This window comes from Erinaceus europaeus, chromosome 1, assembly GCF_950295315.1.
Source record: "Erinaceus europaeus chromosome 1, mEriEur2.1, whole genome shotgun sequence".
In the NCBI taxonomy this organism is placed as follows: Eukaryota; Metazoa; Chordata; class Mammalia; order Eulipotyphla; family Erinaceidae; genus Erinaceus; species Erinaceus europaeus.
In genome coordinates, this window is record NC_080162.1 from 140194714 (window position 1) to 140219992 (window position 25279).

The window sequence follows — 25279 nt, forward strand, 5'->3', positions numbered from 1 at the left end:
ATAGGACCTTGCCCTCAACTTGGATCAATAATGGTAGAAAATGTTCTATCCACCAAAAGGAGGATGGACAACATACTCTATGCTACACCTGAGGAAGATGGGTTGATACTGGGGCAGCATGGAATGTTCCTACTCATAAACACAGAAGCTCAGATCTAGAGGGATGCAGACGTCACACAGGCTCCTAAGCTAATTATAGGCTGCAGATCACATCAAATCGATGGAGTTTACAGTCAACAATATTTATACCCCTTTCCCATCTTAGAGAGCTACTCTCTTCCCTGATCCAGCTTTCTGGTTCTTTTTCCAGCCATGATATCATCTCCCCAGAGAATAATTAGGATCCACCTGCATATCAGAGTTCAGGCTCAGGCAAAAAAAAAAACAAAAAACACTAGTATAGCCACAGGCCCTTTGAAATATAACTAAAATATGCCTATTAGCGATCTACAAAATGGAAGACCACCCAAGTCTTCATCTGCACTATTCCAGACTTTAGGTCCATGATAGTTCAACAATTTGTTTGGCTTTGTATGTTAACTCTCTTTTCAGCCACCAGGTTCCAGATGCTAGCAGGATGTGACCAGACTTCCCTGGACAGACAACCCCACCAATGTGCCTTGAAGCTCCGCCTCCCCAGAGCCCTTCCCCACTAGGGAAAGAGAGAGACAGGCTGGGAGTATGGATAGATCAGTCAGTGCCCATGTTCATCGGTGAAGCAATTACAGAAGCCAGACCTTCAACCTTCTGCATCCCACAGTGATCTTGGGTCCATACTCCCAGAGGGTTAAAGAACAGGAAAGCTGGGAGTCCAGCGGTAGCACAGCGGGTTAAGCCCATGTGGAGCGATGTGCAAGGACCAGTAAGAATCCAGGTTTAAGCCCCTGGCTCCCCACCTGGAGGGGAGTCACTTTACAGGTGGTGAAGCAGGTCTGCAGTTGTCTATCTTTCTATCCCCCTCCTCTCTCCATTTCTCTCTGTCCTATCTAACAACGACAACAACAATAACTACAACAATAAAAAACAATGGCAACAAAAGGGAAAATAAATATTTAAAAAAGGGGGAAGGGGTGGGATACAAAGATCTGGTGGTGGGAATTGTGTGGAGTTGTACCCCTCTTGTCCTATGGTTTGGTTAATGTCTCCTTTTATAAATAAATAAATAAATAAATAAATAAATAAATAAATAAATAAATAAATAAATAGAAAATGCAGGGAGTTGGGCGTAGCGCATCGGGTTAGGTATACATGGAGCAAAGTGCAAGGACTGGCTTAAGGATTCCTGTTGGATCCTCAGGCTCCCCACCTGCAGGGTAGTCACTTCACAAGTGGTGAAGCGAGTCTCCAGGTGTCTCTTTCTCTCCCCCCTCTGTCTTCCCCTCCTCTCTCCATTTCTCTCTGTTCTATCCAACAACGACATCAAGAACAATAATAACTATAACAACAATGAAAAAAACAAGGGCAACAAAATGAAATAAATAAATATTTTTTAAAAAAAGAAAATGCAAAAAAGAAAAGAATAAGAAAGCTATCAAAAAAAAAAAAGAAGAAAGCTATCAGAGGAGGGGATGGTATATGGAGTTCTTGTGGTGGGAACTGTGTGGAGTTGTACCACTCTTATCCTATGGTTTTGTCAATGTTTCCTTTTTATAAATAAAAATTAAAAGAAAAAAAGAATAGGAAAGCTATCAGTGGAGGGGATGGTATATGGAGGTCTGCTGGTGGGAACTGTGTGAAGCTATACCCCTCTTATCCTATGGTTTTGTCAATGTTTCCTTTTTATAAATAAAAATTTTAAATATATATATATGGGGGTCGGGCGGTAGCACAATGGGTTAAGCACACATGGCACAAAGCTCAAGGACAGGCGTTAAGGATCCTGGTTCTAGCCCTTGGCTCCCCACCTGCAGGGAAGTAGCTTCACAAGTGGTGAAGCAGGTCTGCAGGTGTCTATCTCTGTCTTCCCCTCCTCTCTCCATTTCTCTCTATCCTATCCAACAACAATGGCATCTATAACAACAACAATAATAACCACAACAAGGGAAACAAAGGGGAAATAATAGCCTCCAGGAGCAGTGAATACGTGGTGTAGGCACCGAGCCCCAGCAATAACCCTGGGGACCAAAATAAATAAATAAATAATAATAATAATAATAAACTTAAATATATAAATCTTAATAGGTAACTTGACAATGATATAGACTAGAGGTCAGCCTTTATTTTTTTTCTGAAGTGTCAGTCTGGAAAGTGTCTGAGAGTAGATGTTTGGTTGTAATTCCTCAACTATACCATTAAGATGTGAGATCAAATACAATAGAAAACAAATTAACTGAACTGTGTTCCAACAAAGCTGTACTTATAAAAACAAGCAGCAGGCATAATTTGATCAACACTCTACATTCTGTATGACCTCCACAAAAAATGTCTAACGATACACTTTCTTTAATTTAAAACTCTCATAACAAGTAAATATATAAAGTATATACAATAATCAATTTAGAAGGATTTCTTTGTATACATTCTCGGAGCGCCTGTTCCACCATGTTGTCCCCTCAGGCTAGTGCCAGTTCCCGCAAGAGTTAATATGACATTCTCGAAGTGCCCTTCCCAACCAATCTTGTCCAGGTTCATCACTCCTGGTTTTTGCCCTATAAATCCCTTCTTCTTCCACCCCTCTCTCTCGCCCACTTTTCACTTCGGTGATTAGACGCAGGGAAGCGAGGTGGCCACTTTGGCTAGCTCCACGTGGCCCGAACCACTGCGCTCTCAACCAACTCTGAGGTGCCCACGCGAATACAGAATTGTGTTCCCACTCCGCTCCGTATCTCCTCTCTCTCTCTCTCCTCCACTTTGCAGCACGACACCTCGCACCCAACATGGGGCCTAACCAGTCCATCCCACAGATAAGTAAAGCCATTTGGCTACCTATCCACTATGGGCTGCCTTTCTACTTATGAAAAGGTTTCCCAAAGCCTCTACTCTTTCTTCATTAGACAGTTTCTCTGTCTCTGAAACATTTTGCTCTGGGCCACATCTTGGTTTCTCTTGACCATGATCTTAGCGCTTGGGAGATGCGTGAGGTCCCCTCCCGTGTCTCCCACAGGAAGCACTGACTCTAACCTGAAAAACAGCCCTAATCTAACCAAACATGAGGCTGTCGCCCAGAGGCTCCTATTTCGGCAGACACATCTTCGGCTGCCGCCACAGCTTCTGCGGCCCCTCCCCCTGCCACTTTTCCCAGAGGCAGGATGTCCTCCGGGACTGATAATACAAAATGGCAAAATCTAAAAACTATTAGTTCACAAAGCCCAAAAACAAAACCTCCCTACCATTTCTCTCTTCCCCCCTTACTCTCTCGAAATATCTTAAGCCTGCTTGTTGTATAACCTCTCTGCTTTCAGTAGTGTTTTTTAAGAAAATGATTTTGAATGACAGAATTTTTGTACAACCTATTTTGCTCTAAGTATTCTGAAACTTAATTGACTTTATTAAAAAAAAATGCTAGACGCAGCCATGGTTTCTAGAGACATCCAAAAAACAGTACAAAAATTGATTTTATCCTCTTTAGATATTTTTTAAGTCTTAAAATAAATATAAAACGTTTTAGTCTTAAACCGTGTGAGTAGAAATGGTTCAACTAGGACAGTATAGATCTAAATTTGTGTTTAAAATGGCATGTCTTCGTAACAAAAGTTTTCTCCTTTTGTGTATTAAAGACCATGTTTATGTGTGTTTAAAGTTCAGTAAACATTAAATTTAAGGTTAAAAAATGTAACATTAAGGCCACATTCTTACCAGGCAAAGTTAAATAAAAGAGTTTTCAACATAATGCTCATAAAGGTAAAATTAATTTGCGTTTAAAGTCTGAGATAAAAATTAGTTAAAAATCAATATATTTCAACTAAAATTGTTCTGAAAATCCTGCGCACACCTAGGGTGTGTCTCCATCTTAAATGGGTGTAACAAAAGATAGAAAAGATGGTATTGATATGTAAAGCTCTCAAATACCTTCTCAACTAGAGGTAGAAACAGCCCAGGCAAATGATAGATCACACAATGGTTATGCTAACAATTCTCATGCCTGAGGCTCTAGCAACAGTTCTTTGCACATTTTATTGCACTTAAATTGGCTAAACATCCTTAAAATGATACGAAAAAGACCTTCCAAAATTATAAAGATACTTAAACCAATTATAATCATCAAGTTGTCAATTATAGTAAACTTCTAACTTGTTACAAGTTTTATTTTTTTTCAGAAGTAAGTGATTACAGCTGTCAAGCCTTCACATGAAGAAGCATCTGCTCATATGGTAGGGTATTAAACTATAAGAAGTTCCTCCATATACAACTCATGTGAATTAACAACATTCACATATTTTTCTACACTTAACTGGTGTATCTCATTTTTGCCACTATAGGCCTGCCTTTGTCAACCAACAATTTAAAGATTTTTCCTTTTATAACATCACCCATGCCACAGACATCCCTTACTATCCCCAAAGACAAATGGTTGTTGAGAAGGCCCGCCAAATGCCTAGGCTCAATTAAGTAAAGAAAGAAATAAGGGGAGATACATCTCCCCAATATTCAGTTGGCTAAGGCACAAACCTCTTTTTTTATAAAAAAAAAATTCCAATCAGATGTCCTGTTAACCACGGGAAGCAGATTGTTTGTGTTTCTTTCATAGGAATCCCGGGAAAAACCATCTGGACCCCTGCACACTCTGACATTGCCCACTAGACAGCATGACTACAGTGGCACACCCCCCAAAACCCATGATATGACCTGACACGATCTGAAGAACCTGATTCACAGACTCCAAGTACAGAATTTTCTTACTGCCTGTCTGGCCTTCCTGCTTCTACTTTGTCTGTCATGCTTTGGCGATTCCAGCCCACTCTCTACATTAAAGTGGAATTCTGGTGGCTGACCTTCCCCATGGAGATAGATATGCAACGTTTCATCCCCTGGCATTTCTCCTGGTCAGCTGCATTGGACTGAGACTTCTATAGAACTTGCTGGTACACCCACTGGATACTTTTCACAATTTTACAGCAGCATCCTTCCCTTCACGCTGCCAGTTTTTCAAAGACTGACCTGCACTACTTCACGGACCTTGCAGCCAGTTGCCTTGGGGACTGTATAGTGCCAAACAGCCCCTTCGTTTGACAGGCACACCCTCCTGCCTGCAGGCCCTGCCCTTTGAGGCAGGAAATGCCCCCTCATTACTAAGCCCTGCCCCCAGAGGCAGGGGACGCCCCCAGAGGCAGAAAATGCCCCTTTGTACACCAAGCCTTCCCTTGGCATCACACTGGCTCTTACTGCTCCCCTACTTGTCCCTTCCTGTTTTGTTATAGCATTCAGGTTTATGTCCAAAAGGTTTCTGCTCACCCCTACACTACTATTCCTCTGTCACAGATGGAGTCTCTTACAGACATTGAACCATCTTAATGCGATGACTAAATAGAAAGATACAAAAAGATGTAAAAATATTGTGAGGAGATGGTGGAGCCTGGCAGAGCTTAACCTATGAGATGAGTCCCTCCAGGTAAGTCTCTCTACAGAGGGGTTGAGCACAGGGGAGACACATAAATCTCACAAGGCTGGCAGCCATGTAAGTCTTCCCTCTCCCACAAAAACATCCTACATCTTCCCACCTGAGCATGGCATTCCTTAAAAAACATTTAAGCCTGCTCCACTCTAAATTTCCTATACTGTGGCCATTAGGTAAAAAGAAAGGGGGAGATGCTGTGCAGATGTCCCCTCAGGATAGTGCCAGTTCCTGTGAGAGTTAATACAATATTCTCGAAGTGCCCTTCCCAACCAATCCTGTCCTGGCTCATCACTCCCGGTTTTTGCCCTATAAAGCCCTTCTTCTTCCACCCCTCCCTCTCTTGTCCGCTTTTTACTTTGGTGATTAGATGCAGGGAAGATTGCTGCACGAGGCAGCCATTTTGGCTAGCTACACGTGGCTAGCTAACCACTGTACTCTCACCCAACTCTGAGGTGCCCGTGCGAATAAAGAATTGTGTTCCCTCTCCACAATTGTGATCTCCTCTCTCTCTCTCTCTCCTCTGCGTCACAGCACGACAACTACTTAGTAACTTTCATTACTGTATTTTTTCAACTACCACTAGGGTTACTGTTGGGGTTCAGTGACTCCACTGCTAATCCACCGCCCCCAATGATCATTTTATTTGCTTGTTTTTTGATAGGACAGTAAGAAATTGAAAAGCTAGGGAGGGATAGAGGGAGAAAGAGAAATACTTGCTGGCATGTTTCACCACTTAGGAAGCTTTTCCCTTATAGTGCAAGGGTTTGAACCCAGGTCCTTGGGCCATTCAACCAGTTATGTCACCACTTGTCCCTTAAGTAATCTTTAAAAGGTCACTTTACTACAACTTTCAGTATTTAATATTATAATGTCTTAACCTTGAGCATAACATGATTGATACTAAATCTCTTTGTATGACCTCTAAGATGACTGTTTGAAGCTCTTTCAAAACAATGTTTCTTCTGGTGTGTGTGTGTGTGGTGTGTGTGTGTGTGTGTGTGTGTGTGTGTGTGTGTGTGTGTGTGTGTGTTTGCCTCCAGGGTTATCACTGGGGTTCAGTGCCTAAACTAGGAATCCACTGCTTCTGGAAGCAATTTTTCCCATTTTTGTTGCCCTTGTTGTTATTATTGTTATCACTGCTTTTGTTGGTCTTTTGTTTATTTTTCCAATAGAACAGAGAGAAATCAAGAGAGGAGCAGGAGAGAAAGACAGACACCTGCAGGCCTGCTTCACTGCCCATGAAGTGACACCCTGCAGATGGTGAGCTGGGGGCTAGACCCAGGATCCTTATGCTGGTCCTTGAGCATTGTGCCATGTGTGCTTGACCCCTTAACCCGCTATGCTACTGCCACAATGTTTCCTCTTTAAGCAGTGTTTTCTAATTCAAACTAAAGAACATTGAAGGCATCTCATAATGACAAATTTCATATAAAGAATTAAAATAAAGAACTCTATATATTCCAGAAACAGGTCAAACTTCAACTTTGAAATTTGTTTTGATAGCTAGTCAAATATAAAAAGAAAACTGAAAAGTTTAACCCAAAAGGCTATTCATAGGCATCACACAGGTCCTGAGTTCATGCCCTGGCACCTCATTGAAAGAACAAAAAGGAACAAAAGAAAGAGAAAGAAGACTAATGAGGAAGACAGCACAATGATCATATGCAAACAAACTCTCATGCCTGAGAGTTCAATGTCCCAGGTTCAATCCCCCACACCACCTCACCATAAACCAGAGCTGACCAGCACTCTGGGAAGGAAAAAAAAAAGAGGAAAGGAGGAATATTTAAGATAATCATAAACACTCTACTATCAAAATCTTTCTACATAACCAAGATAAAGTACCTCCATGGAATAAAAGGAAAAAAAAACTTCTGAGAGAAAAACTCTTATCTTCTTATTCACTGCTACCTGTATAAAACACCATACACTAATCAAAGGAGGAGAATGAGGAGGAAGTGGAGGGAGAGGAGGAGGATAAGATGATGACTCTGATAACACAATTTATATTGATTACAACTGTGAATTTAATTATTGCATTTAATCCCAGAATGATGCAGTTAATTGTAAATCTGAAACACTGACACACCAACAAACTACTGTTTACTTTGATAACAAGATATCCAAAAAAAGGCTGATATTAGTAGATACATGAGAACTTCAAAAAGTTGCATATGATCTGGAATGCCACGAGCTAGTAAAATATATTTGTATGATATTTAACACTGATTCTTCGATCTTGCTAGCTGTCATAATTTCCTAGAGGAATTTTTTCTAATAATGAAGCTTTCCTGATTTAACAAAAAACCTAATAAACCTAAAACTCTGAAGTAGGAGGGGGCCAGGTGGTGGTGCACCGGTTGAGTATACATACTACAATGAGCAAGGACAGGGGTTCAAGCCATACCTGCAGGGGGAAAGCTTCTCAAATGCTAAAGCAGGACTGCAAGTGTCTGTCTGTCCCCCCGCACCTGTCCAATCCCTCTTCCTCTCAATTTCTGGCTGTCTCTATCCAATAAATAAAAAACTATCTAAAACAAAAAAGCTTGTGAAGTAGGAATCTAGGAACCTGGATATTCAATAAATTCTCAGATGGTCTTCAGAACCATTAGTATATAGAATTATTCAGGCTTTGAACACTTCACCCTTAATCCATAGCTACTCCTCCTCTATCATTTATACCAGAAAATAACTCCTAGAGGCACATCAAGTTTTCAAAGTTTTATACCTCTACTCCATCAAGAAACAAAGGACAATACAAGGTGAACCCTCAATGTATTCCATGGCAGTAGGCTTCGGGATTTAGAAGGGGGAAGGAAGGATTACTGGGGGGATGGGGGGTGGGGGGGGGCCCTAAGTCCCTAAGGTTGAATAAGATGAGGATTTAGCTGAAGGTGAAATGTACTGATACATATCATGGGAAAGTGTGAAAATGTAGCCTTGTATAAAAACTATCCTGCAAATCAGTATTTCCTCAATAATGACAGTGAAGTTGGGGGGGGGAGACAATCTCCAATGTCATTTTCAACAGTAGAGTCATAATTATATTTGGAAGCTATTATAATTTTCTTTTTTTCAACCATCCATGTAACAAGAAAACAAAATTACTTATTTGATAACTTTTTTTTTCACTGTTCCACTTCTCATTGAAGCTCTCACTGTGCACAGTGCTCACCTGTGGTGGCTAGTGCTTGAATTCAGGTCTTCACACACTAAGATGTGAATTGATAGTTTCACAGTTTGGCATGTTGAAGTCATGGTCTTATCTGCTCTTCACACAGTCTTTATCTGTTTTTACATCTTTAGGCACTATAGTGAAAATTCATTCCTAAAGTCATGCTTCCAGCCAACCTATAATCTCTACTTCAAAACTGGGTAAGTTACAGACTTCTTAAACTTTATAAGGTTAAAACTTCAGTTTTAGTTTCTACTTTCAACCTGCGCATCCTTTTCCTTTCTTGACCACAGTTGATATTATTAATTCAGTTACAAACTTCTTTTTGCCTGTATCTGAGTTCTACCTCTGGAACTTCATTCCAGCCAAACTCCTTCTTACCAACACTGTACTATAGCTCCATGATCTACTTTGTTTGCCCCAAGCCACTTTCCAAGTAAAGACTTGCCAAATATGATGTTCCCTATGCTTAAAACATTCCTCCCACTTAGAATTTTTTTCCTATTAAAGACCTTATTGTCAAAGATTACTGTAGTAAGAAGTCATCACAGTCCAAAGATTCAAGTTGATTACCCCAATGCTTTCAAAGTATATTCTTTTTCATGTCAGAATAATAAAACTGTTTCTACATGAAAATTCTAAACAAACTAATTGAAGTGATTAATTTAAATAACTTGTATTTAAAGAACTTTCTTACTTACCTTTGATATTATGCTAGCTATTAGGAATACAAAGTCAAAATAGCAGTTACATTACAAAATACTATCTTTTTCCCTATTGTTAATTTTTATTTATCTATGATCAAATATTACACTTCACATATAACCTGTTTGTATAGAAAAAATTTCATTTTATGCTGATGTAAAAGTTAGTAAAAATAAAAAACACAGATAATTATTAAATTTGTGTATTAAGAAATTTATGCAAACTTAAAGATCTGATGATTACTGAACCTAATGGCTCAATAAAGTTTCTGCTTCAAAATTATAAAAACTAAGCAAAAATTATTTGCATTGTTCTATTTATACCAACAACTTCACAACCTCACAGGAATTATTCAATTTAAAAGTCCAAAGAACTGTGAAAAAACAAACTCCAAAAAATACAGACCTCAAGAGACCTGCATTACTATAGTTCTGAACCACAAAATGAACTTAACAGATTTCACTGAAATTAAGTTAATATCAAGAAAATAGTGTGGGGGGGTTTCAGGTGGTGACTCACCTAGTTGAGCCCACATCTTACAATGTGCAAGGATCTAGTTAAAACCCCCACCCACATGCCCACTTGCAGGGGGAAGCTTTATGAGTGATGAAGCAGGTCTACAAGTATCTCTCTTTCTCTCTCTCTCTCTCTCTCTCTCTCTCTCTTTCTCTCTCTCTCTTTCCACTTCCCTTCTCAATTTCTCTCTCTTCTATCAAATAAAAATAAAAAAGAATTTTATTCTACTATGAAAATATACATATGGAATAAAGTTCTGATCTATAGCACTTGTGAGTTAAAATGAATACATGCAACTCAGCTCTCAAATAATTTTTATGAATAATGAAAAGTAAGCAGATAGAAAGTTATTACATTCAGATAGTATTCAAAGAGATAAATCAGAAATAAGTTTCAGAACTCTGATGGAAAAGAAGGTGAATTTTAAAAGAAAAGATGCAGAAGTAACCTTGGTCTGTGAATCAGTAAGATAAAAAGAAAGTTATAGGAAGTGACGCCAGAAATCTCTAGTGTAACCATAATAATGTAAGAAAGGAACTATTGAGAAAATCTAATAATTCTAGTTCTTTCTCTTACAATCTTCCTATTTGAAAAAATTCAAGTAAATTGAATTGTTTTTATTATGGGAGTCAAGCTGTATTATCTAAAAAATGTAGCTTGATTTTTGTTCAAGCCAGTCCAATATCACTATTTCAATTATTAGAAATTATATTTAGTGCTGACATGACAACTTACATGAATCATACACTAAGTTAGCTTTGTCATGGGCATGACCTGGGTTTCAGCTGGGTCCACACCACACTGAGGGGAGACGTGGTGCTATGGTGTCTTTATCTCTGTCTCTGTCTTTCTATGTGAAAAAGTTGGTCTGGAGTGATGAAGACCCAATGATGGGCTCCCTCTCCCTCCCCCAAAAAATAAACAAAATGAAATCATATTTTTACACTTGTTAGTTTTATAACAAAATATCACTTTAAGTAATACCATTGTAAATAAACTAAGCAATGTGACTTATTTGATTATTTTCTATACAGTATCTTATAGTCATCATTTCAAATTAAGGCAAAACTCAATCTAACTCTATTTTTCTACTGATTTATCAATTTTAACTTTTGATATCTCAGAGAAACATCAGCAAAATAATAGTATCATGTACCTTCTTAATGTTATTCTACATTATTTTTATGTCTTGTAACACAATAATCATTGCATAAAATAATTAAAGCATGTAAAACCAATAATGAAGAACTATTTTTAGTTCAAACATTCTACTAGTTGCCAAGAATAAAATAGTAGACAAGACGAACACAGATCTCAACTTCAACTAATTTAGATACAGCAACAATACCAACTTTAGAACTACACACCAACAATTAGGAGTGATATGCCACAACAGAGTTTTGCTTCAGTTGAAGTGGAAACACTGACAAAAGTAAAAGTGCATACAAGGTAACAAAACAGATGAGAGGATTATAACCATGAATTGCAAAAAAAAAAAAAAAAAGAAGGAAAAAAGAGGATAGTCAGCTTCTAATCTGCAAATTTTTAATATTTATTTCTTTATAGAGAAAAAGAGAAATTGAGAGAGGAGAGGACATAGAGAGGGAAACAGATAGACACCTGTTGCACTGCTTCACTGCTTGAGAAGCTTCCCCCCTGTAGGTGGAGAGCATGGGCTTGAACCAAGTGCTTGCATATTGTTACTAACATGTGTCCAACTGGTAGTGCCACCAACCAGCCCCCTAACTTGCAAAATTTAAATTTAGATTTAACAAATATGTTAATTTTTCCAAGTATTTCATCTTAAGAACTCTAGTAGTCACTCTTATTTCCTACCTAGATTCATGTCACTTTTCTACCTGCCCATTTCTACAGCCATACTATCTTCACCAAAGACAAAACTCTCAGCTATTTTTTAAAACACAGATACTGGGTGGGGACATCAGCATAATTATTATGCAAAACGATTTGGATACCTGAGGCTCCAAAGTCCCAGGTTCAATCCCCTGCACCATCATAAACCAGAGATGAGCAGTGCTCTGGTTTAAAAATTAATTAACTAATTAATTAAAATAAACACAGAGATTGAGTGAAGAGAGATTTTTCTGAGTAGGATGATAGTATGATTATCCTGGGAAGATGAATTTAAATAAGCACAATCTCACTTTTTCAGTTATCTCTACTTCACAATATAAATAGTACTGCTTCAACAAGATTAAAATAAATAAAAATGTGAAGAACTTTAAAAAATACTTTTTAAATCTGCTAACCGCTAAAATAAATATAATTGACTTCTTTTAAATGCTTCAGGTCAATGTGTAAATAAACTGCTGCATTTTCCAAATTATATTTCATAACTTGGTGTTCAGTGAAAACATCAAGCAGTGATCAAATAACTTATGTCAACATTGTATGTCCAAAGACAAGGGGAATGAATTTAAAGTATCACTGTAAAGAATACTGCTTAGACTTGCTTTCTCTGGATTTCTTCTTTTTGTTAAGATTTATTTAATAGTTATTATGAGAGAAAAGGAACCAAAGCACTGCCCAGATCTGGTATAATGTGAGGCCAGGGAGCCAGTCTGTGTCCTAGGGTCTCAGGCATGCAGCGTGGCTCTCTAACAGGCTGAATTAGCTGCAGGCTCTTCACTTATTTGTTGTTGTTGTTGTTGTTGTTATTAAAGACTTTTGACTTTTTAAAGAACCTTTGCAAATAATTTGACCAGTGGCCAGGGAAACAGCTTGACTGGTAGAGCATGGGATTTGTATGCCGAAGATTCCCAGTTTTATCCCCAGGACTACATGTGCCAGAATGGTACTCTGTTCTATCTCTCATGAAATAAATAAAAACAAATCAATCTTTTTTAAAAAATCCTTATTTAAACAAAAATTAAATAATCTTAATGTCCTCTGGAACACTCCAACACTGCATTACTAAATATGTATAACTAAATAAGTACAGTTTGGATTATATTAAAAGTGAGGGAGGTGTTTTTGCTCTTTGTTGACTCTTGACTACTCAAAATTAGCTTTGTTTTCTTTTTAGGTTTCAGTGGAATAGTCAAACTCATAAGCTAACAATTTTTCTTTCTTAGTAATCCACTCCAAGGGAAATATTTTAATACATACTCTTTAGTATGTCACACTACCAGAGATAATATTTAGTCTATACAGATCAGCTTACTTACGTCTGGGGTTCCTTTTCATTTTGTTGTTTTTGCTGGGGCTGAAGAACGTTATTTACCAGTTCAGTGATCCCACTAAAGGGAAACCACCTGTTTAAATAAGCAAATAATGTGACTCAACAACCAAATGAAAAACAATGTAGGTCAAATGTTTTCTTATCCATAATAGTAAAAATACACAGGCACAAAAGCTACAGCCAATGGAAATGTGAGCTCCAGTTATCATCCAGGCAGTCAGAATACAGGTAAATTAAGTTCCAACACTTAACCGGATCACAAAGCAGGCAGCAAAAAACTGTATCCAGTTGGTATGTGGATGAAGTAAGAAACTGCAGGCAGCTCTCTTACAAGCCAGAAAGTCAGAAAGCAGAGGACATACTAGCTGCAGCCTATCCAGTATTAGTGGAAGCTAATACCATCCAAGGTGCAAAAAGCAGACTGTGGCAAAGGTACAGATGTTAAGCCTACTGCACTCTTAACACATTTACTTACTGTGTCGATTGTGGTTTGTGTTCTTCTTTGACCCTAAAAAGATAAGTTTGCACAACTGAGTGCACTGTACTAGGAAGGAATTTCTATCTAGATTTATGCTAATATAAAATGGAAAATAAGGTATGATACATAGGGAAGCTTAGTGCTTTGCTATATATTGGAATTCTGCTTTTCAGTTCATTAGAACCACTCCACAAAAAAGGCAGAATCATTTGTTGTAAATAGAAGGCCGATATTAAAACTCTTGTTGTTCTGATAATTTTATAACTTAGTCCTCTGGTTGTCTTCATATACTTATTAATGTTACTACTGAAGCTTCTAAACTCATTATTTTAAAGCACATTTACATTTGATTTACTGATGATAAAGAGATTACTTTCTTTAAATTTTTTCCATCTTATAATTTAAATGGGTAAATGTTTTAAATTAAGTATAGGGTCTTACAAATGTATTTTGAAAGCTTCACAGATAAATTTAGCTACTGTGTAAAGGTTGCAGGTAAAGGAAATGGGCCTTCTGTAGTCATTCTGTCAAAAAATATAATTAATGGAATAACATAGTTAATGGAAAATGATAGTTAATGAAATGTATTAAATTTAAGGGAACCAGAAGATAGCTCAGCCAGTAGAGTGTACACTTTATCAGGAGCTAGAATCTAGGCTCAAGACCCTGGTGGTCATGTGAAAGCACCATGCAGAGGGCAAGCTAGATGAGCAGAGGAACGTGGAGCAGTGCTGCATTCTCTCACTTTTTGTATCTGTTGCTCTCAAAAAGAGAGAGGGAGAGAGAGAGAGAGAGAGGAGAAAGAGATAAATAAAGAGAAAAGAAAAGGAGAGAAGAGAAAAGAAAGAGTCCACCAGGAGTAGAATCATGCAAGTGGGAATCCTCAGCAAAAATGCTAGTGGTGGAGAAAAAAAATCAAACAAGGGAGTCAGGTGGTAGCACAGCAGCTTAAGTGCAGGTGGTGCAAAGCCCAAGGACCGGCTCAAGAATCCTGGTTGGAGCACCATGCTCCCCACCTGCAGGGAGGTCACTTCACAGGCAGTGAAGCAGGTCTGCAGGTGTCTATCTTTCTCTCTCCCTCTCTGTCTCCCCCTCCTTGCTCCATTTCTCTCTGTCCTATCTAACTATGACGACATCAATAACAATCATAATTACAACAACAATGAAAAACAAGGGCAACAAAAGGGAAAATAAATAAATGTTAAAAAAACAAATACATATAAGCTATTCATAAGTCAAAGTTAATTATTCATATAGATAACAGATTGAAATGCATTACCAAATCAGTGTTTCACTGAAGGACACTATGCATTTGATATATAGGGAAAGGCAATACACAACAGTACTGATAGCCACGAACTAGTACTGAAAGGTAAAAATAAATCAGTGTATTCGTTATTATTTTCCCAAAGAAAGAGTAGTAACTGGTAGATAAAATAAGTTGAGGAATATCAAAGATCACCTGAGACTGCAACAAGAGAAAACTAGAACCACCTTGTTGGAAACCCACCAACTGACTGAAACACATGTGGCTTGTGGACAGAGAGGAGCACTAAGGAGAGATTCTTGGGGCTAAATCCCTTATGTACTCCCCGGTGGCTGGTAACAGTCCAGCAGTGGTCAGTTGAGAGCCATCTCCATTCTATTTTACCAACAAAAAGACTGCTGGAGGAGAGGAGTCTCCTAAGGCTCACCAAATGCAACTGTGAGTCCCCAATGCTACTACCCCTCAGTGGCTAGAGCAACAGTGGGCAGGCCCTGTGCTGACATGGGGGGTGGGGGTGGGAGGCAGATAGTGAACTGACCAGGAAACTCAGAATATCTACACCTAGGTGGGGTAGTATAGTGGGAGCCTTTCCACGCTGTTCTCCTCATGAGATCACAGTGAATAATTGCCTCAGAACACACAGATATAAACAGGACTTATTTAGAAATTCACAGGGTGAAATAATGCTGCCAGGCTTGGTTCTGGCTGCAGGCAGAGAAGCTGAATTGATCCCAGGGCTTTAGGTCCTTGGGACATGGGAGTCTCTTTGCATAACCACTGTGCTATCTCTCCCCACCCTGCTTTATCTCTTGATCAGGAGTGAGTGATTAAGCTAAAAAATCTACTTGTAGGTAAAAAGTCCCCAGGCTACCATAGCCTACAAGGAAAAAAAAGAACAAAAGAGATTTTAATAGCCGCTGTGCTTCAACTCAGGAATTGAGGCAACATTGAAACAACTGTTAATTTCCATAACTATGAACTCTTAAAGAATTTTACTTAGACACAAGTCAATCCAGGAAAGAATGATGAGTGTGGATTGAAAAGAACAGAAAGAGGGACCTCATAACACACTATATGCAATGGTTAAAGCAAAAGAATAACTGGAGAAATGAACCAGGACAAAGTCCAGCTAAAAGTAACCAAAGGTAGCAGCACATAAAAATTAGGACAACATCCAAACACTAATTGAGACATTAGTCACAGGAGTGAGGAAATAATTTGAAAGAAATGTTATCAGAAATTGGGAAACAACAAATGAGACTCTGAAAGAAAATACTATCCCCAGGTAATCAGAGAGCTGAAAGCTGAAATAGCTGAGCTAAGAGCACAACCAGCTGAACAAGCTAATACAGTATCAGAAAAGGGTAACAAAATAGATGACCTACAAAAGAAAAGAGAGAGAGAGAAGATGAGAGAGAGAGAATATAATAAATGAGGCTGAAGACAGTATTAGCAAGATTGAAGACAAATTAGAGAAAACTAAGAAAGAAGTAAGAGATCTCAAAAAGAAATTAAGAGATACTGAAAACAACAACAGAGACCTATGGGATGACTTCAAAAGAAATAATATACACATCATAGGCCTACCAGAGGAAGAAAGAGAGGGAGGGGAACAAAGCACTCTACAGAACATAAAGGATGAAAAGTTCCCTAACATAAAGGACATAATGGTTCAAGAAGCCCAGAGGGTCCCAAACAGAATTAACCCAGACTTAAAGAACCCCAAGAAACATTATATTTAGAATGAAAAAGAATAAGAATAAAGGATCCTGAAGGCTGCAAGAGAAAAACAAAGAGTCACCTATAGAGGGAAACCCATAAGATTACCAGAAGACTTCTCCACACAAACACTAAAGGCCAGAAGAGAATGGCAAGATATCTATTGAGTGCTCACTGAGAAAGGCTTTCAACGAAGACTACTGTATCATGCTAGACTGTCATTCAAATTAGAAGGAAGCATAAAAAAACTTCTCAGACAAGCAACAGATGAAGAATCAATTATCATCAAGCCTGCCCTGAAAGAAGTTCTGAAAGCTCTCCTATAAACAGTCAGACTACAATAAATATGCCATATATCAGAACACTCTAAAAATAGACAATAATAGTATTAAAATATCTTCAATCTATGTAAAAGCCAAAAGATTTATGCACTCTGAAGAGAAACCAGAGTATCAAAATATCTTCAATCTATGATATCAATAAATGTCAATGGCCTGAATTCACCTATTAAAAGGCACAGAGTAGGAAGATGGAATAGAAAACACAACCCAACAATATGTTGTCTACAGGAAACCTGCCAAACTCACAAGACAAACACAGACTCAAAGTGAAAGGATGGAAACTATCATATCAGACAAGGACCACAAAAAAAAAGGGCAGGAACAGGTATTCTCATATCTGACATGACAGACCTTAAATTAAATAAATTTTAAAAAGAGAGGGATGGATATTACTTAGTAGTGAGAGGATCAGTCAATGAAGAGAACTTAAAGATTATCAACATCTATGCACCCAATGAGAGGCCATCTAAATATATCAAATATTTACTGAAAGAGCTACAGCAATATATTAACAGCAACACAATCATAGTAGGGAACTTCAATACCCCATTCTCTCAACTTGACACTTCATCCAAGAAGAAAATCCAGGAAGAAACAAGGGAGTTAAATGAAGAGATAGATAAACTAGAACTATTGGAATTTTCAGAGTCATTCATCCCAAGAAAGTGAATACACGTTCTACTCAAGTCCACATGGGTCATTCTCAAGGACAGACCATATGTTGGGCCACAAAGACAGCATCAGCAAATTCAAGAGTATTGAAATCAACCCAAGCATCTTCTCAGACCACAGTGGAATGAAACTAACACTTCATAGTCAACAAAAGATTAGTAAAAGTCCCAAAATATGGAAATTCAACAGTAAACTATTTAGCAATTACTGTGTCAAAGAGGGAATTAAGGAAAAAATCAAAATGTTTCGAGAGTTCAATGCAAATGAAGACAAGAGCTATTAAAATATTTGGGACACAGCTAAGGCAGTACTGAGAGGGAAGTTTATAGCCATACAAACGCATATTTGGAAACAAGAAAAAGCTCAAATAAACAATCTGAATGCACATCATAAATACGTAGAAAAAGAAGAAAAAAGGAGATCATGTTAAGTGAAATAAGTCAGAAACAGAAAGATGAATATGGGATGATGTCACTCTCAGGCAGAAGTTGAAAAACAAGATCAGAAGAGAAAACACTAGCCAGAATATGGACTAGAGTTGGTGTATTGCAACAAAATAAGACTCTGGGGTTGGCGGGGAGAGTTTAGGTCCTGGAAATGGATGGCAGAGGACCTAGTGTGTGTTGTATTGTTCTGTGGAAAACTGAGAAATGTTATGGATGTAAAAACTATTGTATTAAGAATCCAGCAGAAAACTACTGGAAGTTATTAGGAAATATAGCAAGGTGTCAGGCTACAAAATGAGTGTACAAAAATCAGTGGAATTTCTTTATGCAAACACTAAATATGAAGAAGAAGATATCTAGAAATCACTCCCATTCACTGTTGCAGCAAAATCAATAAAATATCTAGGAATAAAGCTGATCAAAGAAGTGAAAGACTTGTATACTGAAAACTATGAGTCATTATTCAAGGAAATAGAAAAAGATAACAAGAAATGGAAAGATATCCCATGCTCATGGATTGGAGCATAAATATCAAAATGAATATTCTCCCAGGAGCCATATACAAATTTAATGTGATACCCATCAAAGTTGCACCAACCTTCTTTAAGAGAATAGACCAAAAACTACAATCATTTATCTGTAACCAGAAAAAACCTAGAATTGCCAAAACCATCTTGAGGAAAAGAAACAAAAATGGAGTCATCACTCCCAGATCTCAAACTATATTATAATGCCATCATCAACAAAACAGCCTGGTACGGGGTTTCAAGAAGATGGCGGACTGAGAAGCTGCTAGTGGGTTTAGCTCTAATCACATCTTCTGGAAATGGTAGGATTTTCTGCCTTTAGTAGGCCAGTCAATAAGGGGTCCTAGCGGTGACAGCAAGGAGGTGACTATAACTTAATTTGGGTTAAGAATTAGAGTAGAAAAAATGTAGACATATAAATCAGTAGTTAATTAATATGAGAGGGGGAAATCAATTGTATGTCTCAAAGTTTCTCAAAAGACAAACTGAATCTTTTTAATATATAGGCTATGTATTTGATATGCGGACTCTCTCAAAAGCCTAGACCAAGTAGATTAGAAGCTTCCAATAGCACAGCTATATACAAGATACTGGGTACTGTCCAGCAAACCATAACAAAGGGACTTTTCAAAGTTAACCCAATTAACAAATAATGTGATGATAATATTAACTATTGAGTGTCTTTTTGAACCCTAAGACAGCAGGAACCTCACATCTTCACTATAGAGCCCCTACTTCCCCCAGTCCTGGAACCCTTGGATAGGGCCCACTTTCCCGTATGCATCTCCCAATCCAAACCAAATAACATTGCATCTGCCGATCACAACCTAACCAAAGCAACGATTGCTACCTCAACATGCTTCACATCAGAATGTATCCAGAGACTTCACGTGTGGAATGACAACCCTTCAGCTTCATTACTCGGGTGAGACCTTTCCTTTAATAGTACACTCTAATTTCATCTCAGGTAGTTCACTTTCTAACAAAGTCCCATAACCTAGATATACACCAGTTTCTGTGAGAGAGAGCTTATGTGCACATGTATCCATAAACTACTGCAAAATATATACCTGAAATCAGGACTACACTAGAGTTTGCAGTGAGTACCTCCCTAACACTTCCTCTCCACTATTCCAAGCTTGGGATCCATGATTGCTCAACAAATTGTTTGGCTTCATATGTTAACTCTGTTTTCAATCACCAGGTTCCAGATGCCACCAGGATGCTGGCTAGGCTTCCCTGGATTGAAGACCCCACCAATGTGTCCTGGAGCTCAGCTTCCCCAGAGTCACACTGGTTGGGGTATGGACCGACCAGTCAACGCCCATGTTCAGCGGGGAAGCAATTACAGAAGCCAGACCTTCTACCTTCTGCATACCTCAACGACCCTGGTTCCATGCTCCCAGAGGGATAGAGAATGGGAAAGCTATCAGGGGAGGGGGTGGGTTATGGGGATTGGGTGGTGGGAATTGTGTGGAGTTGTACCCCTCCTACCTTATGCTTTTGTTCACTAATCCTTTCTTAAATAAAAAATTAAAAAAAAAAAAAAAAAAAGAATTAGAGTAGAGGTGGCGCGGGCTACTCCAGACTTCCCAGGCGGCGGTGGGCAAGGAGGGTGCGCCGGGCACTGTCCTCAGCCTGGGAAGGCAGCTCCTCCGCCAGTTGCAGAGCGCTGCTGGGCGGCCGGCAGAGGACCTGGAGGGAGCACTGTAGCTCAGGGGCTTTCTCTTGGGAGTCTCCAGGGACCACCGTGACCCTGAGGGCAAATCCGAGGACATCCTTGAGTACAGCTCTCATTGGATCAAAAGGACTTGGAACTAGTTTTCATTTTTGAGAAATCCTTTAAAAAAGCTTCGGTGAGGGGGGTTTCCGGAAGATGGCGGATTGAGAAGCTGCTAGTGGCTGAGCTCTGACCACATCTCCTGGAAACGGTAGGATTTTCTGCCTTTAGCAGGCCAGCCAATAAGGGGTCCTAGTGGTAAAACCAAGGAAGTGACTATAACTTAATTTGGGTTACGAATTAGAGTAGGGAAAAAAGGGGAAAATTTTTTTTTCTTCCTTTTAATTTTCAAGCATACCTCCTTACCCCCCCCCCATAACCAGTCCCTGGGGACCAGCTCCTATCCTGGGAGGGGAGCTGCTTTTCTTTAACAAATTCCTGCCCCACCAGGGAGTATCATTAATTCTAAGTCTATACCCTTCTAAAAACTCTGGCCTTTTTTCTTTCTATGTAGCCAACCCCCCCCCCACTTCACCCTGCATAGCTAATTAAATAATTAAAAATAAATACCAAAAAAATCCTTTCCTTTCACTGCCTTTATATGACTGTTCTTTTTCTTATCTTTTTCTTTTTTCTCTCACTCTCTTTCTTTTTTTTTCTTTTCCTCATTCTTGTCATCCCTTCTTCCTTAATCCTACAGCTTCCAAAGTCAGCCCCTAGGCCCCACACCACAGTGTGCTTTTTTGAATTCACTGATACACATTTGGGAATTTCCTTTCACTGCTCTTTAATTACAGCTCTTTTTCTTATCTTTTCCCTTTTCTCTCTCTCGTCTCTCTCTCTCTCTCTTTTTTTAAATCTTTTCATACACTTCTTCCTTCTTCTTTGCCTTTCTGAAATTGTGAATTAGTTTGGAAAAGAAATCTGACTCAGAGTGGACTCTCTATGTGTGTATTTCTGCTCTAGTTCCCTTTCCCCACTTGTTACCCCTAGAATATACAGTGGATAGTAGATTTGCATAACTGTCTATTCTTGCTATCCTTTGTTTCTTTTCTCTTTCTTCTTCACTGGGAATTGGTTACAATTTTTTCATGGACTGGAGAAATTATTTGGCTAACTGGTAACGATTAAACTACTTCAATACTTGCTTCAGTTGCTACTGTAATTCCTGAGGTTGGTGAGTGCAATTGTCATAAAGGTATTTAGTACAGTGTTACTTGTACTCAAGACACAACTGAGGAACAACAGAGCATTAAAAAAAGAAACATATAAATCAAAAAAATGGGTAGATAAAAAACAAATAAAACTGGTACTCCAATGAATGAAGACAAGAGCCCAGAAGAAAATACAAATCAGCCAGAAGTAACCATAGATAAGAAAAGTATGCAAGCAATAATAAACATTAATCACAGAAATGAAAACAACAATGGAGGAAAGGAATGGCAGTATTAGGGAAACAACAGTTGAGACCCCCAAGGAAAATACTGATTATCTTGAGGCAATTAGAGAACTGAAAGCTGAAATAGCTGTAATGAAGAAAGAGGCTGAGGCAAGGGAAAGCAGACTAACAGAAGCAGAAAACAGAATTAGTCAGACAGAGGATGAGTTAGAGAAAATGAAGAAAGAGGTGAAAGAGCTTAAAAAGAGATTGAGAGACACTGAAAACAACAACAGAGACATATGGGATGATCTCAAAAGAAGTAACTTTCATATAATTGGCCTGCCAGATGAAGAAAGAGAGGAAGGGGAAGGAAACATTCTAGAGGAAATAATAGAAGAAAACTTCCCAGACCTGAATAACAGAAAGGACATCAAGATTCAAGAGGCCCAGAGAGTACCAAACAGAATCAACCCAGACCTGAAGACACCAACACATCATAGTGACAATGAGAGGAAGTAAGGATAAAGAAAGGATACTAAAGGCTGCAAGAGAGAAACAAAAAGTTACATACAAGGGAAAACCCATAAGATTATCTGCAGATTTCTCCACTCAAACTCTAAAAGCCAGAAGGGAGTGGCATGATATCTATCAAGCCCTGAATGAAAAAGGGTTTCAACCAAGGATAATATATCCTGCTAGACTTTCATTCAAACTAGATGGAGGTATCAAAACCTTCTTAGATAAACAACAGTAAAAGGAAGCAACCATCACCAAGCCGGCCCTGAAAGAGGTTCTGAAAGACCTATTGTAAACAAGAACATCACTATAATACTTGCATTATATCAGAGCAAAAAATTTTTTTTGAACAATGGCACTACAATACATTAAATCCATAATATCAATAAATGTCAGTGGCTTAAAACTCACCCATCAAAAGGCACAGGGTGGGGGGATGGATCAGAAAACATAACCCAACCATATGCTGCTTGCAAAAATCCCATCTGTCACAACAAGATAAACACAGACTTAAAGTGAAAGGATGGAAAACTATCATACAGGCTAACGGACCACAAAAAAGGGCAGGAACAGCCATTCTCATCTCAGACACAATAGATTTTAAATTAAATAAAGTAATAAAAGATAGGCAAGGACATTACATCATGATTAGAGGATCAATCAGCCAAGAAGACTTAACAATTATTAACATCTATGCACCCAATGAGGGACCATCTAAATACATCAAGCACCTACTGAAAGAATTTCAAAAATACATCAATAGTAATACAATAATAGTGGGAGACTCAATACCCCACTCTCACACTTAGACAGATCAACAAAGCAGAGAACCAATAAAGATACAAGAGAATTGAATGAAGAGATCGACACACTAGACCTCTTGGACATTTTCAGACTCCTTTACCCCAAAAAACTGGAATACACCTTCTTTTCAAATCCACATAACACATACTCAAGGATAGACCACATGTTAGGCCACAAAGACAGCATCAATAAATTCAAGAGCATTGAAATCATCCCAAGTATCTTCTCAGACCACAGTGGAGTAAAACTAACATTTAACAACAAACGGAAAATTATTAAAAGACACAGAATTTGGAAACTAAACAACATGCTCCTTAAGAACCACTGGGTCAGAGACTCACTCAAGCAGGAAATTCAAATGTTCCTGGAAACTAATGAAAATGAAGACACAACCTATCAAAATATTTGGGACACAGCTAAAGCAGTACTGAGAGGGAAACTTATAGCCATACAATCACATATTAAACACCAAGAAGAAACTCAAATGAACGACTTTACTGCTAAACGACTAAACGACTAAAGACTAAACGACTAAAGACTAAAAGACTAAACGACTAAACGACTGAACGACTAAAGAACTATATGCCACCAAGCTAGAGAATCTGGAAGAAATGGAACAATTCCTAGAAACTTATGCCCTTCTAAAACTGAACCAAGAAGAACTACAAAATCTAAATGCAACAATCACAGACAAAGAAATTGAAACTGTTATTAAGAATCTCCCCAACAACAAAAGTCCTGGACCAGATGGATTCACAAACGAATTCTACAAAACTTTCAGGAAACAGTTAGTACCCATACTTCTTAAGCTATTCCATAAGATTGAAGAAACAGGAATACTCCCTTCCACCTTCTAAAAGCCAACATCACCCTGATACCAAAAGCTGATAGGGACAGAACAAAAAAGGAAAACTACAGACCAATTATCTCTGATGAACATAGATGCCAAAATATTAAACAAGATCTTGGCCAACTGGATACAGCAACATATCAAAAAGATTGTTCATCATGACCAAGTGGGATTCATCCCAGGAATGCAAAGTTGGTTCAACATCCGTAAGTCAATCAATGTCATTCACCACATCAATAAAAGCAAAGCCAAAAACCACATGATTATCTCAATAGATGCAGAGAAAGCCTTTGACAAAATCCAACACCCATTCATGCTCAAAACTCTACAAAAAATGGGAAAGATGGGAAATTCCTCAAGATAGTGGAGTCTATATATAGCAAACGTACAGCCAACATCATACTCAATGGACAGAAGCTGAAAGCATTCCCCCTCAGATCAGGGACTAGACAGGGCTGTCCACTGTCACCATAGTATTGGAAGTTCTTGCCATAGCAATCAGGCAAGAGAAAGAAATCAAAGGAATACAGATTGGAAGGGAAGAAGTCAAGCTCTCACTATTTGCAGATGATATGATAGTATACATAGAAAGACCTAAAGAATCCAGCAGAAAAGTACTGGAAGTTATTAGGCAATATAGCAAGGTATCAGTCTACAAAATCAATGTACAAAAATCAGTGGCATTTCTTTATGCAAACACTAAATCTGAAGAAGAAGACATCCAGAAATCACTCCCATTTACTGTTTCAGCAAAATCAATCAAATACCTAGGAATAAAGTTGACCAAAGAAGTGAAAGACTTGTATGCTGAAAACTATGAGTCACTACTCAAGGAAATAGAAACTGATACCAAGAAATGGAAAGATATCCCATGCTCATGGATTGGAAGAATAAATATCATCAAAATGAATATTCTCCCCAGAGCCATATACAAATTTAATGCAATACCCATCAAAGTTCCACCAAGCTTCTTTAAGAGAATAGAACAAACACTACAATCATTTATCTGGAACCTGAAAACACCTAGAATTGCCAAAACCATCTTGAGGAAAAGAAACAGAAATGGAGGCATCACACTCCCAGACCTTAAACTATATTATAAAGCCATCATCATCAAAACAGCATGGTACTGGAACAAAAATAGGCACACAGACCAGTGGAACAGAATTGAAAGCCCAAAAGTAAATCCCAACACCTATAGGCAACTAATCTTAGATAAGGGGGCCCAAAAGATTAAATGGAAAAAGGAGGCTCTCTTCAATAAATGGTTCTGGGAAAACTGGGTTGAAACATGCAGAAGAATGAAACTGAACCACTTTATCTCACCAGAAACAAAAATCAACTCCAAATGGATCAAAGACCTAGATGTCAGACCAGAAACAATCAAATACTTAGAGGAAAACATT

At 38.4% G+C, this 25279-nt stretch overlaps 1 protein-coding gene across 25 annotated transcripts in view; it reads right to left on the reverse strand.

Annotated features, from left to right (window-relative positions):
- The window catches only part of RIMS2 (regulating synaptic membrane exocytosis 2), a 570974-nt gene that overhangs the window by 415500 nt on the left and 130195 nt on the right, over nt 1–25279 (reverse strand). The window contains exons 1-2 of one of the 25 annotated variants that reach the window (XM_060196063.1): nt 13628–13654; nt 13139–13225 (exon numbers count right to left, since the gene is read on the reverse strand). The exons of the other annotated variants lie outside the window; for them this stretch is intronic. The gene's annotated coding sequence lies outside the window, so the exon portion shown is untranslated. Of the gene's footprint in view, nt 1–13138; nt 13226–13627; nt 13655–25279 lie in introns of those variants that run through there. 25 annotated transcript variants of the gene reach the window in all.